Source organism: Gekko japonicus, unplaced genomic scaffold (assembly GCF_001447785.1).
Source record: "Gekko japonicus isolate JY-2015 unplaced genomic scaffold, Gekko_japonicus_V1.1 scaffold2184, whole genome shotgun sequence".
Lineage (NCBI taxonomy): Eukaryota > Metazoa > Chordata > Lepidosauria > Squamata > Gekkonidae > Gekko > Gekko japonicus.
Genome location: NW_015173738.1, coordinates 127336 through 140388, shown reverse-complemented (window position 1 = coordinate 140388; position 13053 = coordinate 127336). Strand labels below are relative to the sequence as shown.

Here is a 13053-nt window from a genome sequence, read left to right as displayed (position 1 = left end):
AACTTCTCTTCTGTTCCTGTGATCTCTACTGTTGTGTCTGTCCATCTGAGATACTATGCTACCATGTGGCTCCTAACAGGGACAAAGGATTGCTTTGGAGCTGAGCACATGGCTACATGCTTGCATAAAGATGGGACCTAATGGACTTTATCACAATTGGACAATCTTGGACTATGGTAATGATGCATATCTCTAATGTTTAGTTAGGGCCAAGAGCCATACGTTTTGTTATTTTGTAATCCTTTATAGTCTGTGCTAAGTCTGTACTGAATAAACTTTATTCTTGTTATAAATAGTGTCTGGATTGTGGTAACTGGACTTCAAGCTAAATCCTGTAGCCTAAACCGCTGACCAATTGTGCTACCTGTGTAAGATTAACTGCACACTCTGGATTGAGTGGCTAATGTGTAAAACCCACATGCCAACTGAGATTCTGGGGATCTCTAATCTCAGGTTGGTGAGGGATTAAGTTTAGAGATCCCTGGTAGCTATTGTGTTTAAATCCAGAGAGCCTACCGTTCTGGGTTATTGAGTAATGTATTGTGCCAGTGTAGAATTCTTTCCCCTCCATCCCTGGCCTGGCCTGGGGGGGCAGAATCTATACATGGTCCCCCAACTGTGGATAGCTAAATCTGCAGATCGGGGCCATGTGGACACTAAATAGATCTTTCTTCAAACTTGGGGCCCTCCCCAGGTTTACAGAAAAATCTGATTTTTTTAAAAAAACCATGGTGGGGGTTAAATCCTCCCAAGAGTAAAGTACAATCTCTGTGTGAGCAGAGGGAGCACTCTTTACTACTCACCTTCTGCAGCAGCAGCAAACCATCCTGGGGGCTGCAGGGGGCCAGCAGAGGCAATGAAGTAGGCCAGGGGCTATATTGGGCCCAGAGGCAGTTGCAGAAGAGCCTGGGACTATGCCGGGCATGGAAGATGCAATGAAGCAGCCCAGAAGCCATGTCGGGCATGGAAGCAGAGCAAAGCAGCCCAGGGGGAGCCATGGTCCTCGAGGTGGCTGCAGGAGAGGCTGAGTGAGAAATTTGTGGCAGCCAATTGTTCTGTAGTTAACTAAAACCTACATTATAACATTTTTACACACTGAACAGTACATTACTGAAAACAGAAAAAGAGACAATTTGTTATCTGATTTTTTTTTTAAGTTTAAAGGGGAAGGAAGTATGATCATATGAAGCTGCTTTATGCTGAATCAGATCCTTGGGCCATAGAGTCAGTATTTTCTGTTCAAACTGGCAGCGGCTCTCCAGGGTCTCAGGCACAGGTCTTTCACATCACCTACTGTCTGGTCCTTTTTGCTGGAGATGCCAGGGATTGAACTTGGGACCTTCTGCATCCAAAGCAGATGCTCTTCCAACTATATATTTGAAATTTATTTAATATTATTTGGCTTTCTGCATATATTAGACTCAAGGTGATTTAGAACTAAATTTTTAAAATGACCATCAATTAGGGTTGCCAGCTCCATGTTGGGAAATTCCTTGAGATTTTGGGGGTGGAGAGAGGAAGGAGCTCAGTGGGGTATAATGTCATAGAGTCCACCCTCATCCTACAGAGAAGCAGTTTAGTGCACAGAGAAAGAGAAACACCCTTCATACAAATATCACCTCAAAAATCATAACTATGAAACACTGTCTGGCCCAAAAGTGACACAAAATGGAGTCCAGCCAGAGACAAGCCAGAAACAGACCTGGGGAAATATTTCTTTTATTTTTGAAGATGAGTCATTTTAGCTGGCTGACTAACAGCCCTTTCCCCACTCTAAGGAGATGCATAATTAAGGAAATAGGTTCCCCAAGAAGCTCCAGTTTCACTTCCTTCCTGACCCATTTACCCTGAATTAGCAAAACTTAACCCTATTTTCCGTTCGTGGGGATATATTTTCCATACCTGATAGGGCATCAAAGTACACTTATACCTTTATTACACCTCAGGAAAATCCATCAAGATTCTCTCAAATCATTGTCTGAAACACATCAAAGCCTCTCCCAAACATTTGTCCATCTCTGGAAAATCAGTCATGGGGTGGTCACATCAGCATAGCCCCTGGAAACATTTTCCCTATAACAGCAAGCTCTCCACTCCATTGCGGTGTGTGTGTGTTCTGGACATCCCCACTTGCCCATGGGCCTCTTCCTTCTCTCTGTGAAACACTGACTGTGAAACGCTGCTGTCTCCGTGGACCTCACTCTTCAAGACTGGTAATTGTATAGCTCTCCCCAAAATTGCTTTCTTCCTCTCCTCCCTTTTATTTTTTCTTAGTTAGCTCGTGTGCGTTCCCAGTGTGTTTTTGCTCCTTCTGTTTCTTTTCAATAAAGAACCTTACCAGTTGAACACTTGACTGGTCTATTTTGATAGTTCTCTGAGGGAAAATCCCCGTAAACATTGGTGGAGATCCCAGTTACCCGCTTCTCGCTTTGTCTCTTAAAAGCTAATTTCCCAATTAAGAGACCCCCTCCCTCTTTGGGTAACAATTTTCTCCTGGGGAGCTGATTTTTGTTTGGAGATCAGCTGCAATTCTGAGCGATCTTCAGGACCTATCTGGCAGCTGGCAAGCCTACCATTAATTAAAAATAAAATATTAATAATAATAAAACCAGCATAAATATATTCACTAGCATGTGGTTGCCATTTCATGGTGAACCTTCATCTGACATAGAAGTGGATTCAAAGTATTCACTTTGGGTGCCAGAGATGCATCTTGCTCACAGAAAGGCTATTTCTCACAATTCAGAGTACAGCATTGTGCAAGAAAAGTGAAAATAAATTCCAAGATGATCATCAGATCTTCAAATTGCACAAGAGCTTGCTCAAGCGGAAGCATGCAAACTGCTGAAGAAGCCATCTATTAAGAGTTCTTGCGCAAGGATTTTGACAAAATGAGAGTGGTTATTTCCCTTCTGCTCCCTGTTAGTATAGGGAGCATAGGAAACAAGGTTTGCTAAATGCTACCTACACAACTCGAAATTCTTTCAACATTTTGTTTCCGTGTGAATTGGGAAAATTTGTATTTCCACAATGCTCGTCGCTGAAATATCATGTTCTTTATATCTAGGCTATGTTCAAAGAGTATATTTATACACTTCCCAGTAGGTATTGTACATTAAGCCAGAAATGTACAGAATGGGTCAAAGTTTGGAAAAACCAGTGTGGGCTCAGTGTTGCACATGAACATATGACGCTTCCTTGGACTGCTAGACCATAGATTCATCTCACCCACTATTGACTGCTTTGTCTGGCAGCAGCTTTTCTTAGTTAGTCTCAGTTATGGGTCTTTCCTAGCACTGTCACTTGTGATCCTTTACCTAGCTACATTAGAGACTGAACCTGGATCCTACAGTATAGGCAGGCATCCGTGACTGGGCTAGGACTGTTTGAAATACATGTGCTGCAGTGTCTTTTCAAAATCTCTGGGCAAAAGATGCACTTTTTAATCCCTCACATGTATATAGTGCTCTCAATGAGTTCTATAGAACATAGTATGTAGAAGCAAATTGCATGTTACATCTGTGCAACAAAGCCATGGCATTTTTAAAGGCCTGACCTTGTAAGTTGTTACAGGAACAGCTGCTTTTCATCTCACTAGGAATCCTATGGCTAAGCTACCTTAATCAACAGCTGGATAGAGGGCTTGGCAGCTCGTTATGATGCTCCTGGCAGGATAAAGGAGAGGGGAGAAATAGTTTGAGAGGTGCATGTCATTTTAGGGAGGACACTGTCCTCATCCTCCCTGTGGACTAAGACATTTTAACAGTGAGTGCTAGCTGATTTTAATTGTTTGTTGTATTTTGACAAGCTGTAGAATATTTGCCAACTTTTTTTTTTTTGCTTTTGTTATCCATTCCTGGAGTGATACTGTTCTATTTTGTTTGGATAAAAAACTTTGCCTTGTTTATTGAACTCAAGTGTGGAACCTGAGTCTGTGCACCTGGAGGAGGACCCTAAGCCTTAACCCTACAACCAGCCTCAGGAAACCTGAGTTATGAAAGGAGTAGTAAGCAGGCAGTGCTTAACATCTTCCCTCCCTATTTATATTGTATACCACCTTTTGGAGCCCATTAGTTCACATGGGTCTTTCCCCAGGTAGGAATGTACAAGTTTGAAAGAGTCAGATCTTCTGACACCAGGTCTATAAACAATAAGACCATGGTCGTTCAGGACTTCCTGCGTGAGCAGAATGTTGACCTGGCATGCATGACCGAGACCTGAGTGCGGGATGGGGAGATAGTAGCTCTCTCCCAGCTTGCCCCTCCTGGGTTCTCGGTCCTTCACCAATCGCAGACTAGGGGGCAGATGGGAGGAGTGGCTCTAGTCATTTGGGAGGCTTACTCCTTCAGGGCACTCCCACCACTGGGTGTGTTGGCCCAGTGTGGGAGGCCGGGGAGAGTTTGGTGATTTGGTTGGTGTACCAACTGCCCAACGCATCAGCCAACAGCCTCCTATCCCTGATGGAGGCCGTATCGGGCTGGGCACTGGAACATCCTAAACTGATAATCCTGGGTGATTTCAATGCCCATGCTGACGATGCAACCTCCACTCAGGCAATGGATCTGGTGTCGTCCATGGTAGTGCTAGGACTGTCCCAATATATAATGACCCCCACTCACCGGGCTGGCCACATGCTTGATTTGATCTTCGCGGTGGGGGTTACAGTGGACCAGATTACTGCCGTGGTCAGATGACCTTGCCCTGAAGACCCGTCTGAATGTTTCACCCGAGGCTTTTGGTTAAGGAGCTGCCACCACCAACAACATCATCACCAACATCACAGAGCCCTGTTCCCTGGCTCCACCATCTACAGCCCATGCCTGCCGCATGTATATGACAGAGACCAAGAAACTGATGAGCAAGGCAGACCACAGAATATATTAATATGAACACTGCTGCCATCCCTAAGTATTTAGTTTGCATCTAGCTAGCAGCTCTCGACAGCCATCGATGAAATTGCTCCCTGATGTCCTCTGTGCCCTTGCTCTAGGCTCGCCCCCAGTTCACCCAGGAATTGTGGCTTACGAAACAAGGGCTAAGACGGCTAGAAGGACAGTGGCAGTGTGCCTGCGACAAAGCTACAAAAACTTCTTATAGGATGTTTATGAGATCCTATGAGATGGCAGTCAAAGCCACGAAGAGAGAATTTTATGTGGCTACGATTGCGTCTGCAGGCTCACGCCCAGCCCAGCCACGGATGGTCCTTTTTGTGGCCATTTGGACCCATGACAGCCATGATTTTGAGTCAGCTTGTGCTATCTTCCAGTCATACTAGACCACAACAAGTTCATAGCTATGGTGGGATATTTTTGGGCCATGCCCCCTCCATTTGAGACAGTGAGCGAATTCGAGGCTCCATGCATGTCTTTGAGTCAGATTATGGACCATTTCAGTCCACTCAGTCTAGAGGAAGTCGACAAATGGCTCTTGGCTTTACGTCCCACCACATGCTGCCTAGATCCGTGCCCGTCGTGGCTAATTAAAGCTGGCTGTGATGGGTTTCGAGGTGCCCTAAGGGAGATCATTACCAAGTCCCTCGCTGAGGGACTATTCCCTAGGGCACACAAGGAAGCAGTGGTCTGCCCTCTCTTGAAAAAATAATCTTTGGACCCAGGCATGCTCATGCCCAGCCCAGCCACGGATGGTCCTTTTTGTGGCCATTTGGGCCCATGAGAGCCATGATTTTGAGTCAGTTTGTGCTATCTTCCAGTCATACTAGACCACAACAAGTTCATAGCTATGGTGGGATATTTTTGGGCCATGCCCCCTCACCCATTAACCATGCCCACTGCCCCTGCCCCCCCACCCCAGCACTGGGAAGGGCACCCCTACCACCTATGACAGTCAGAGAGACATGGGCCATGGTCTTCTTCCTGCTTCTGCAGCTGACTTCAGCTGCAGAAGCAAGAAGAAAACCCAGCGAGCCCACACCTCTCCAACAGTCGGTGAGGTGGGAGGAAGTCTTCTCCCCCACCCAGGATTTCCCAATGCCCCCACCACCCAAAATTTTCTGGCTACACCCCTGGACCACAATGTCATGCCAAGAGAAGAATTCAGTACACTGATGGCTGCGGTCACACGGAGCATTAGCCACGCTACAGGGACAGAAGATAGGCGGATTTTCCGGGCGCGATCTCACCGCCACATCTGGGAAGTGTAGAGCTCCCGTGGCTCACCCGAGGCTTCCCGCGGAATGGGCAAACCGCCCCCCCCCCCCCCCCCCGCATTTTCCGGACAGTGTGACCGGAGCCTGATTTCTGCTATCCAACTGCACTGGCTCGAGCTTGCTGATTGGGACCAGAAAGCCAATCCTGTTCAGTACATGATCATATAAATATGCACACTTGTATCTTATCAGTGGTTGTTATGGATGAAAGTAAGCCTGGGAAAACTGTAGTTGTCACAGAGTTGAACAATCATGTGAGCAGGCTAAGAAGGTAATGTACCTATAGTTAAAGGCTGGAGTCTGGAAAATATACCACCCACACAACTTAATGTAAAGACTGGTCACATTCATTTCTGAGCTGAACTTCAGATTTCCTTACCTCACCATCATCTCACTCAAACATCTGCCAAACAGCTTTATGGCTGCACTAGGTGCTGTCCCGAAGGCACCCACTAAACTGTGGAGTGCCTCAAGGGGCGGTGCTCTCCCTGATGCTATTTAACATCTATATGCCCCCCTTGCCCAGATTGCCAGTATGTGGATGACACCCAGCTCTATCTGTTGTTGGATGGCCAGTGTGACTCTAAACCGGAAGTTCTGGACCGGGTGTTACAGGCTGTGGCTGGGTGGCTTAGACTGAGCCAACTGAAATTGAATCTGATGAAGATGGAGGTCCGGTGCTTGAGTCAGGGCAGTCCAAGGGCAGGCATCCCACTCCTGACCTTTGATGGGGCGCTGTTGGTGCCAGCATCAGAGGTTAGGAGCCTGGGAGTGCTCTTGGGCAGGGTTTGGGGTGCGGAGGGACCTCAGCAGGGTGTAATTCCATAGAGTCCATTGCCCAAAGCAGCCATTTTCTCCAGGAGAACTGATCTTGGAGATCTCCAGGTGCTGCCTGGAGGCTGGCAATACTAAAGGGAGGGCCAGACCTGTAGATTTGGGGGGTATAGCCTGGGAAGGGCAGGGTTTGGGGTGCAGAGGGACTTCAGCAGGGTATAATGCCATAGAGTCCACTGCCCAAAGCAGCCATTGTAGTAGCTGGGAAATTTTCTGTGGGAGAAATGATATGCTGTGGCTGGGGAACACGGTGATTTCTGGGAGATCTCCAGGCCCCACAGGGAGATTGGCAACTCCCGTGACCATTTAAAGGAAAATTGAGATATGTATTTTACCTCAGGACACATTCAGTGACTCCCAACAGCAAACTGTTTAGAATGTTGGAGGCAAAGGCCAATCATATGCAAATGACCTCTTGGTTCCAACTGGCTATTGGGGGGGGGAACAGCAAACGGTTTAGAATATTGGAGGTGAGACTCAGGCAACGCAGCCAGTGGATAGGGACAGCTTCTGAGTGACAGATCAGGGAGCCAGATGATTTGGGAGCTTGTGGAATGTTCAGGAGAGTCCATGACCCAAACAGAATTATTATATAGAGAGATGATAGCTGATGGTTGTAGTGCCAGTCTTTTTGGAGTGCTTTTGCATCTGTGCAGTTGGTGAAATTGACTCTCCCACAGTGTCATGTATGGTCTAATGACATGGGAGGAGATACAATTCCCATGCAGCTATGTGAAAATGAGCACGGAAGAGTAAAACTTATAAAACAAAAACCATAGTTATGTTCATTGGCTGACTGACTAGCTTCCTCACTCCTTTTAAAATTTGGCTGCCACGCAGCATGTAGCAGTAACAGGTCTATGTATGTGATATGTTACAATGTTCATGTGTTAAATGTTGCTAATTGCATTGTACTGTACTTTTTGACTATATTAAAAGTAACCCGCTGAACAGGTTTGAGCTGCTTATGAACAGCTGAACTGTTCGATGAAAGAGCATCTCCTCCATAGCAATGAGTGAGCAGAACTTGAGCCGAAGTGGTAAGTGTTCAACCATCTTTAGTCCCTATGTGTACAGCCTGCCTGGGGTGCTATTTCATGGCCATTCTAGACTGTGACAGAAGGTTGAGAGAGCAGGATGGAAGTTGGGAGCAGGCTTTTAATATTGTTCACTTTTAAAAACGTGGGGCAGGGGAAAATAACATCTACATATATACAGTCATTGTTCAGAGATTTAAAGCATGGAACATCCCTTGTGCTAAAAAGGGTTTTAGATATCTATAAACTAATCTACAGTGCCTCTTGATGAATAAGTGAAGTAGGACAAAACTGTTTCATGTAGTAAAGTAGCACTTTGTGATCTCCCCTAGTAGTTGGGGGATGGCTTTGTATGACTGGCAAGGGCATCAGGGCCATGTATTTTCCCTAATTAACTCATAAATAGAAGCAGCCTATGATGGATTGCACTTTTAGAAGCTCAGAAGTGCTGTGTAAACAGGTAATGGGCTGTGAAGGGTTAACTCCTCACAGACCCAGAGAGCCTTGAGTATCAGGCTGCTCCAAGAGATCTGATTGGTTAGCATCAGTTGAGCAGTTCAGCAGTTTAAGTTGAAGAAGGATCTTGATCCTTCCCTCAGGTTCCTGGGCTGAGCCAGCAGCAAAATTTCATACTTTCTAGGATGGGACAGCCATAGTTCTTCAGAAAAGAAGAAAACCAATGAATAGGGCTGCTCAGTCAGAAAGACAGAGGAAAAAATGGAGAGAAAATCTTGCCTCTGAGGGAGGGAGCTGGGCTAGTTCGTCACACAACCCTATAACAGCTTGGGGGTTAACTCAACAACAACTCAACAAACACAATCCCATTTGAGGCTTGTTTGGATCTGCATCATGATTCCCATCTCTGCCACCAGTAGCCCATGATGTGAAGTAGAGGCAAGGAAACACCTCTCATTTTCCTGTGTGTAATTCTGCCCTAAGTTTAATATGGGCTTTAGTGTGAGTCAACTACATGTTATCTCTGCTCTTTCACTTTCCCCTGAGACAATGCGGACCTCCTCTTAGGACAGTTTATCTCTCTTTATTTTGACTCATGGAGCATAAACATCAGTGCTGAACAATAATAAATAAATAAGCCATCCATGTTAATGCCCAGAATGGCCAGGTCATGGCTAGAAAAAATGCTAGCCTTCACAATGGCGCAGTAAAAAAATATAAGGAAGGAGATAGTTTTCTTCTTCCATGAACTACACAGTACATATTAAAAAAAGGCTGAAAAGAATATAAAACGATCCTGCATGTCTGGGCTTGATTACTGGTCTCCCACCAGAAAGCACAGGGCTGGTACAGGAATACGTTAGTGCTGTTCAGGAGGACAGGACTGTTATCTTCAGCTGCGAGTGGGAAGCTTGCCTTGCAAAATCTAAGCTTCACAGAGAACTGGTCCAGGCTCTTAGTCCTATACTTCTGTAAGCAACAGAAGTGCCTAGAGTTCATAGGGCATCAGGCTCCATTTGGAGTATATTTTCATACACTTTTCAGGACTGACTCTGTGCTTGAAGCCTCGGGTGCTGTGCTGAAGCTAACAGTCTTTTGACATTGGTCATTATGGCTTAGCTTTGAAGTAAAACTCTTTGTGAGGACAGCCAATTTGTCTTCATGTGATATTTTTCTTCCAGCTGTCTGCCGTGTCTCACGATAAACACAGTCCATGTAATTTTCCTGCTTCTTGAAAACAATATTGCTGAGCATCAAAGCAAAGAGAAGAAAGCCAAAAAACCCAACAATAATCAGGATGAATAGAGATGCCATGATATTTTCCTGCTCCTGAACATAGGGGTTTGTGTAATTACAGCACCGGACACTTTTTCTATCCCTTTGTTGCACATAAAGTTGGAGCAAATTCTTCAGCACAGAGCTTGCTTCCGTGTCACTGACATTCATTTTATAATGCCACTCACGCTGCAAAAACAAAGCAAAAACAAACAAAAGAAACAGAGAGAACGTCACATTCAACACTGCCGATCTCCAAGGGTGTTTTGACCTTTGTGTGCTTTATCTTTCCACTTGCAACAAACAATCACACTCCTAGACCATTTTCGAGTCCTTTCCCCAAGAACTGCTGACCTTGAGGTACAGCATTATTGCTATGTCAGCTGTCATGAAAATAACATGGGTCTGTTCACTGGTCAAACCGGTGCTACCACTTGGGAATCACTGTCAATGCATTGTTTGACCAGCATCTAGCACAATAGATGTATAACTGATTCTTCTTGCATGTTAGGACATTTCTCCTCAAAGGACACAGCTGTATCTTTTCTTTGTCCTTTGAGGAGAAATACCTGATTTCTGCAGTATTCTAGGAACAGAAATGTAGTGGAAGCAGCCATGGAGGTCCTTGTCCATTAGCACCTCACATTGCCCCTACAGAACAGGCTCTTGCTGTAGTTAGACGGGCGGGAAGCTAACGCATTAGCACCTCACATTGCCCCTACAGAACTGGCTCTTGCTGTAGTTAGACGGAAAGCTAACACATTTTACGTGCTAACACATTTATTTCTCTTATTGCTGACTTTTTCAAATACAGTGATATTATCCCCATCTTCAGAACATCAACACCTACTTCTTTATACACAGCACCATCAAAGTTAATTATGTCATATTTCAGCTTATCCATTTGTAGATCCATGGCTATTTTTCACTATTAACAGAAATCAGGACCAACTTACTACCTATCAAATTACAAAAACCTATTTTTAAAAATCATGCAACTATATATAAAAGTCCTATGGAAGAAAGAAATATTTTCTACAATATCATTAAGCTGGAGTTGCCTTTGCAGAAGATCATAGTGAGGCACAAACCTCAATACAAACTGCAACTCCACCTGGAGTTCCTCCTCTGCCATTCAGCCATCTCTGTCCACCCTAAACTCTTTGGACAGCAGCTGGTTTATATCATCCCTTCTCCTGGCTCTCTGCTGATTCTTACTTTTGATTGTGGACAGGAAGGCATTTCCTTTTGAGCACTTTTTTGGGGGGATGATTTTGTGTAAGGCCCTGATGCAAGCTGTCATTGGCCATGTGAAGCTGCAGGAACATCCTGGATGATTCAGGTTTGCTATTCCTGGCAATCCACCTGCCTCCTCCCTCTTGAGTACTATTATAATTTAATGGCTATGTTTACTCTAGCATGAAGCATGTGACTGGTCCTCTTGGAATGTCTGCATCCATTAATATTCAAATTGCTCCTGTGATCTATGTGTTGAAGGAGTAAGATTTGCACTTCATGCACCACGGATATTTAACAGAGACAGTCATAGAATTACAACACCACATAAGTACATTTTACCTGTACTGTGTAACTATAATAAGCATGGCAGAGATGGATCCTCTTGGGTAATAGAATCCAGCATTAGCTATTGCTAATTCCTATGCTACTGCAAGATGAATAAGTGAGTAAACTTAGAAGAACTCAATCCGGGGCTTTACTTACTTCTGCCACAAATCCTTCCTTGTCGTGGCGGCAATGAAGCCTTGCCAGGAACATACATGCAATAAGGAGAAGGGAAGAGACACAGATGGAGGATGAAGTTGAGCGGGGTAAGAGATATGTGAGGGTGGGAGAGGGCAACTGTAGGAAATTAATGAAACAGGAACCCAAGGGTACTTTAAATAATTACAAAATTTATATCAACCTAAACTTTTGCAAGTCAGAGTTTACTTCATCAGACTGTATGTGTGAAAGCAGGAGGAAGCATGGGGTTGGATTGTGGGGACCAATCTGGAGTTAGGAGGCAGAGAAAAGTGTGGGGGTTGGGTTAGGACTGGGATTAGGCAGGATGGACTGAGAAACAGCATGCAGTGAAGGGGATTCTTTCATAGCCTGTTCATGGGAGGGAGGTTGCCTAGGAATGTCAGCCAAGCTGCTGACTTCTAGTTACGAAAAATACATTTAAACAATATTTTCTCTGTTCCCAACTAGAATATTACTTCTGTAACAGTTACCTGAAATGAACTGTTGCAAGGATCTGGACAAGCTTCTCCTGTGTTGTCAGAGACTGATCATTTGTTGTGGATAAAGTCTTCCTAGCCTTTCTTTCTCTGAAAAGTAATGAACCATCTGTAAGCCTTTCAGTGCACCAACATGACAATGCTAGGGTTTCATTCCTATTATTCTGCCATACAATCACCACATTTCAGTCTTCCTCACTGGTCTCACCATTTCCCCAAGTACTTAAGGTTCAAACTACACATGAATGCTAGGAGAGTCATATCAGTCTCCTGATACTTTTGATCGAGGCAATGAATATGATTGCAGCACAAGTGGTAGGAGCAGTTGATTAATTCTTCCCAAAGGACCATTTTTGCAATCACCCCCCCCCCCCCCCCGTTTCTCCAATAGCAGGAAAAAGCATGGGATTTCCTTGAGAAAAGCAGTCCATAGGTGGACAAATACTGAGAGCAGATTCTGACTGTAAAAGCAGCCCCTGGGGAAATAATTAATCCAGCACCCTCTTCCAGCACCTCTGATGTGATTAAATTGGTAGCCTCCCAAAGGCCAAACTGGATGAGATACTGGAAAATCTTTGTTCAAATCTCCAGCTTGTTTTTCCTTTGTACAGGCCAGGATACAGACTGAGACTGCCGTGTAGGATATGAACTCTTTTGTTCCAACCTGTTCTTCTAACCTTAAATTTCCCCCCACTCTTGAACAGGTATTTTCTCCAATACTGGAAACTGACAGACACCATACAGGCCATGAGAGAAAAGGGGTTACATCTCTTTCAGCACTATTGTGTTGAATATGGTCCTGATTCGGAATGGGGCCTCCTGTAATGTTATGTATGAGGGAAGAAAGCACTGGAGATCCAGTATGGTTCCAAGCATGTGTTTCATCTTTTTAAAGTCACGGATCATACAGTGTATTGTGTAGTTTATGGGTCAAAATAGCAGCAATGGAGATCTGCAATCAGAATATCCCAACTTAAAAAAAAAAATTAGGATCCCAGTGTAGCTCCTTTGAAGACCAGAAAAGTGGCACCTGAGGTGGTGGGGG

General features: G+C 44.7%; 1 long non-coding RNA gene across 2 annotated transcripts in view; it reads right to left on the bottom strand.

Moving 5' to 3' along the window:
* Positions 1 to 9095: 9095 nt before the first annotated feature.
* LOC107120673 overlaps positions 9096 to 13053 on the bottom strand; it is a 9479-nt gene continuing 5521 nt past the window's right edge. For both annotated transcript variants that reach the window (XR_001482832.1, XR_001482831.1), the window contains 2 exons: positions 12003 to 12098; positions 9096 to 9957 (listed from right to left, as the gene is read on the bottom strand). This is a non-coding gene — a long non-coding RNA (uncharacterized LOC107120673). The remainder of the gene's footprint in view (positions 9958 to 12002; positions 12099 to 13053) is intronic.